We start from the raw sequence: 6,000 nt of genomic DNA on the forward strand, positions 1-6,000 counted from the left end.
GGCAGCAGGGGCCGTGCTTGGCCCCGCTCCCACCAATCACCGCGCGAGCTCGAGGAATGGCGGCAGAGTCAGCCAATCGCGGTGAGGGGCGGGCTGTGCACCCGGCACGGCCCCGCCTCCCTTTCTCCGAACTCAGGCATTTCCCGGCAGCCGCGGCCTCGGAGCGGCCCCGGCGCTGGGCCCGGCCCGGGCAGGAGGCCAAGGAGCCGCTGCTGCTGCCCCGAACCGCCGGGAGCTCGGCGTGACCGGGACCTGAGGGCGCTGGGAGCTGGGGTGAGTGCGGGACGGAGCCGGGACCCGCCTGCAGCCCCGGTAGGAGCCCAGGCCGGAGCAGGGGATGCTGGAGAGAGGCCAAAACCTCTCTGTCACTTCCCTCCTGCCCCTGGGCAGGAAACAGAGCACGTAAGGAAAGGCTCGAGGGTCTGGGTGAGGGTGGGGCAGTTCAATCACTGGTGACGGGCAGAACGCACTTGTCAGGAGAATTAATCCACAAACCTCAGAGGTTTATGTCCGAAAAGGAGACAGAGGAATCCTTTTACTTTATTCGAATAAAGAGAGAGGCCATGGGGCATTCACCTGGGGTCTCTCCAAGTTTTGGAGGACGCAGCCTCCCTTTTAATCCCAGTTTCCCGGCCGCGTTTCCCTTCTCTCTTTCCCCATTGGCGGAGGTAGTTGAGAGGTTCAAATTTCCCTCTACTCCCGATACTTAAGATTTCCCTCTGATGTACAACCTCCCTTTTAATTTTTAATTCTTATGGAATTTAGGGTTTTCCCTCAGTGTTTCTTTCATCTTTCAGTGTTCAGTTTCATTTATCAGCAAACCTAAAGTTTGTTTGTGAAAGCAACTATCTTTTCCCATTCATCAATCAGTGGAATCTTTTCCATTGTTTCTTTTATCTCTCAGTGCCGGTTTGATCTACCAGCAAACCCACAGCCTGTTTGTAAGGACAAAATCCATAATTCCTCTCACACTTGACTTGGGGAAACTAATTGAATTTATTCTCCAACATGGCAGGGCAAGAGAATGAGAACTGAAATAATTCCTACGAAAATATCCCCCCCACACTTCTCTCTCCTTCCCGGGTTTAACTCTGTCCCGCATTCCCTCCCTTCTCCCCAGCCAGAGGCGCAGGGGATGGGGGTCACAGCCCGGTCCTGTCACAGCCTCCCCTCAGGGACAGGAATCCTCGTCCTGCTCCGGCCTGGGGTCCCTCCCACGGGACACATCCCTCGGGAACGGGCTGCTCCAGCGGGATCCCCCCGGGCTCACAGGTGCCGCCAGGAGCCCCTTCCATGGCTCTGCAGGGGCTTCCAGGGGCTCGGGGCCTCTCTCGGGCATCCCCTGCCCGCGGTCTCCTTGCGGCCGCTGCCTCGGCAGGAGCCGCTGCCGGAGCAGCGCTGGCTCGGCCCGGTTGCTGTGGCTGGGACAGAGGGGGCTGCCCCGTGCCCGGGGCTGTGCGGGGAAATTGCCGTGGCCGGAGGTTTCTGTGCCCAGAGGAGACAGAGGAGTCCTGTAAAAGTGACTTTATTGCTGAGCAGAGGGAGAGGCCGTGGGGCATTTGCTGTGCGGTCTCTGCCACTGTTGTAGTTCACAGCCTCCTTTGTCTCCTCATTTTCCCGGCCTCATCTCCCTTTGCCCACTGGCTGAGGTGCTTGGAAGGTTCAGATCTCCCGATCCGGTGTCCTCGTTAATGTGCATCCCCACTTTTGTAGAACAGCCGATATTCACTGCTCTGTTCAGTCTTTGTTCTTCTGGAAGTTCAGGAATTCAGCAGGACTTTGAGGAGCTTTCTGTGTCAATTTCTAACATTTTCTAAAGCTGATGGTTTCTCCCATTACTTCCTTATCTACAAGTCCCTGACCCTATCTCCAGGCAGATTCACTCATTGACTCTGATTTTTCTTCCTGGGTCCTCTTTGGTTTTGGGATTATTCTCAGTGCCCTCATTCCCTGTCCTTCTGTAGCCATTTCTGGATCAGGAGGCCTGGCTGCCACCTGCATCCCCTCACTCACCTGCTGAATGAGCTGCACTCTCAAGGTGTGGAGCATGGTACAAAGTTGAGAGTTGCTGTAGCACATGAGAGGAGAAACATCACTTGTTTAACCCATGGAGCCAGGGAGCCATGAAACTGTGTCCCATTCCCATCCTTTCCATGTTTGGGCCACAACATGAGCTGCTTTCTTGTTTCCTTTGTTATCTGTTCAGCACTTTTCGTTTGTCATCTAATTGCCACCAGCAGTTTGAGTCTTTAAATTTTCCACAAACTCCTCCTTTTTCTGCTAACTGATGATCTGATCCCCTCCTATGGTTTAGTGTTGTGTTCCTCTTTCAGTGGATTGGTCAGCAGGAAGTTCAGGAGCTGGAGCTGTCTGGTTGGTTATTCCAAGGACAGCTTGTAATCTAATGATGCCATAGAAATGACAAATGGGTTCTGTGGCTCCTGATATGAATTGGTTCGGGTACTCAGGGGCTGGTTCATGGTGTTGTAGGATTTGTTCTGATGGCCTTTCAGCTTTTCAGAATTCCTTTTGCCCCCCTGTTAGGTGCCATGGTGTCAGCAGAAGATATTGAAGCCTTCCTGCTCAGGGCATTTCAGTGCCAGGCTCTCACAGGCAGCCACAGCTGCGCGGGTTGAGCTGAGCATGGGGCGGTGACCTGCGCTGTGTCTGATTGCCCTTCCTTCCCTCCCCTGTAACAGGATGTTGCTTTTAGATGCCACTTGTCCTGGTTGCTTCAGAGAGCTTTGGAGACACTCCATATCTGGTTTTCGCTATTTCCCTGGGGCTGCCCACACTTCTGGGTTCACTTCAGCATAGGCCTGGCCAGATATTTGACACAGAGGTACAACTGAACTGGCCTTTGTATCACCTTTTATAATATTAATTTGTGTTCTTTGTTTAGTGATCAAATCCCTTCGCAATAAATCATGATAACAATTAGGAGCAAATCAAAACTCATGCATTTCATACCCATCTCCCACATCTGCTAATAGTGGCTGAATAAAATCACACATCTTTCCCACTTTCCCTGAATAATCCAAGACATTTTTGGCATTATCCGCCCCTTGGGTCTGAGATTCAGAGTGGATTGAGAAGCCCCTGTGTCCATCAGGAAATGCCTCCTCTCAATGCAGACCCACCCTGAATGTTCTCAAGGGCTGCAGTGTGGAGGGTCCCTGGTGTGATAGGAGCTGTGACAGCCCTGCCAATCCATGTCCATCAAGGGGTGGACTTGCTGGTGCTGAGGGTGCTGCTGTCTGTGCTTGCAGTGTCCTTGTGCCCTGCAGCTGGAGCCCTGGTTCCTTGCCAGGGGCTGTTTGGGTGGGCTCTCCCCTGCCGAGGAGGGCAATGCCTCTGCCAGGTGCTTGTGGCCGAGCCGTGCCCTGGGTGCTGGGGCCCCCTTGGGCCCTGGGGTTGATCCCTCAGGGGCTGTAGGAACTGTGTCCTGGCCTTTGCCTTCAGCTTGGCCTTTTGCTGCTCCCTTCTTGCACTCACCTGCTGTGCCTTTGTGCCCAAGTGCTGCAGGGCCTTCTTGTGCCCCTCCTGCAGCCCCCTCAGTGCCTGTGGGTGCTCATCCTCTGACAGCTGCTGAGCTTTCTGCAAAATCATTTGTTTTCCAGCGACCCAAAGAATATCTTGATCCTTCCCTTATAATCGACATTTCCCAGGTGTTCCTTGCTCCTCCTCCCTGTGCTCAGGGTGCCCTCCCCAGCCCGTAGCCCAGAGCCGCTCCCTGTCCTGCCGCAGTGTCCAAAGGCGCCCCCCGGCGGGCAGGGCCGGCAGCTGCACGGGGCCGGGCAGCGGCCGGGGCGTCCCGCAGCCTCCTGGGGGCCGGGGGCCGCTGCCGGCCCTGCCCGGGGCTGGTGGGGTCAGGCAGTGCCCGGCGCTGAGCCCCGGCTGCCCCACAGCCCCGGCCCGGCCCCGCAGCTCCCCACAGGCCCCCAGCCCGTGCTCCCGGTGCCGCAGCTCTGCGCCCGGTGCTGCCGCTGCCCCCCACAGAGAAACCCCCTGAAACCCTGACCTCCTTGTTTTCCTCTCCTGGAAACCGGGGATACAAATGATCAGCTGACAAGTTTTGCGGCGTAGACCCTGCTGAAAAACATCCAAATCCTCACTATTTTTCTCTTTCTCCTCTTTTCTTTTTCTTACCACATAGATTCCTCCTGCGGCTTCTTGCCTTAACCGTATTGCTGCACACTCCCCTTCACCCAATCCCTTTGCAGCCCACCAACACCATCCTTGCCCTGTTGTCGAAATGCGAGGGGGAGTTGGGGAGGTGGGAGTGGGGCAGCGCCAAGGCCGGGCCCCCCCGCACTGTTCTGGCAGGAGCGGCTGCAGTGGGGACCGAGTGCGGGCGGGAGCGGCCGAGAGCCCAGCGCTGCCCCAGCCCGACCTGGCCCAGCTCCATCCCTGCCCCTGCCGGGGGATGCTGTGGGTTTGGGGGGAAGAGGGAGCCGGCAGTGGGAGCTGGGCCTGGGGCAGGAGGAGAAGGGAAGGAGAAGCAGGGTTGAGTAACAAAATGGTCAAACGATGCATGTGGGAGGAGAAGGTGGGATTGTGCAGGAGAAGGAGGAATAGCAGGAGGAAGAGGAGTGTGAGGAAGAGTGGAGACACAGGAGGAAGAGCAGAAACAGCAAGCACTGCAAGGTTCCACCTCTCCCTGTATCTGCAGTCTCTAGCCCCAGCTCTCGGAGTGTTGCCCCCTCACATGCAGCCGATATCTGGGGAGGAGGATCCATGATTTTCACGGGGGCTGAATCTTGGTGTTTCTGAGCTTGATTGGGCTAATATGTCAGTGTTACAGTTTTTTTGTGGGTTCTGAATCTTTGTATTTTGGAGGTGGTTTTGGCTGAATCTTGATGTTTGCGGAGTTTTTTATCTATGTCTTGAAGATTGCAGTATTTTTGTGCTGAATCATGGTGTTTCGGAGGTTCTTACAGAGAAAAGGTTCCCAATGACTCGGGCATAGAGGAACCACCAGCCCAAGGCACTCTCATCTTGTTTTTTTTCCCCAAACCAGGATTTTTCATTCCCAGGGCGCGTGTGGATGGAGGAGGAGGAAAAGCCCTGGAGATTTCGCATGAGGAGGGGCTGCAAACCCAGCCCAGGGAGCTGTGGGGAGGAAAGAGCCCCCCTGAGCCAGGAAGGCGGCCAGAGATCCAGCCAGAGCTCAGAGCTGGTGGAGAAGCCTCATGGCAGGGAGAAGCCCCACAGTGCTTGGAATGTGGGAAGGGCTTCAGGTGGAACTCCAACCTGATCCAGCACCAGAGGATCCACAGTGGGGAAAAGCCCTACGAGTGTGGGGAATGTGGGAAGTGTTTCAGCCTGAGCTCAACCCTGATCCGGCACCAGGAGAGCCACACTGGAGAACGGCCCTTTGAGTGTGGGGAGTGTGGGAAGAGCTTCAGAGACTGCTCTGACCTGATCCGGCACCAGAGGATCCACAATGGGGAACGGCCCTACGAGTGTGGGGAATGTGGGAAGAGTTTCAGCCAGAGCTCCCAACTGATTCGGCACCAAATGATCCACACTGGCGAAAAGCCCTACGAATGTGGGAAATGTGGGAAGAGTTTCAGGCAGTGCTCTGTCCTGATGAGGCACCAGGTGATCCACACAGGGGAACACCTGCTTGGAATGTGGGAAGAGCTTTGGGTGGAGCTCCACCCTGAGAACACACCAGCGCATCCACACCGGGGAGAGGCCCTACGAGTGTCCTGAGTGTGGGAAGAAGTTTCACGTCAGCTCCGATCTCGTCAAACATGAGCAGATTCACACCGAGGAGAGGCCCTTCCGCTGCCCTGACTGCGGGAAAGGCTTCAAGCGCAACTTCACCCTCACCACCCACCGGCGCATCCACACCGGGGAGAGGCCCTACGAGTGTGGGGAGTGTGGGAAGAGCTTCTCCAGGAGCTCAGCCTTGACCCAACACCAACGGAGGCGCCACTGAGGGAAGCCCTGTGTGTGCCCTGAGTTCAGGAAGAGCTGTGTGCGCTGATCCAG

This window comes from Zonotrichia albicollis, chromosome 31 (genome assembly GCF_047830755.1).
Source record: "Zonotrichia albicollis isolate bZonAlb1 chromosome 31, bZonAlb1.hap1, whole genome shotgun sequence".
Lineage (NCBI taxonomy): Eukaryota > Metazoa > Chordata > Aves > Passeriformes > Passerellidae > Zonotrichia > Zonotrichia albicollis.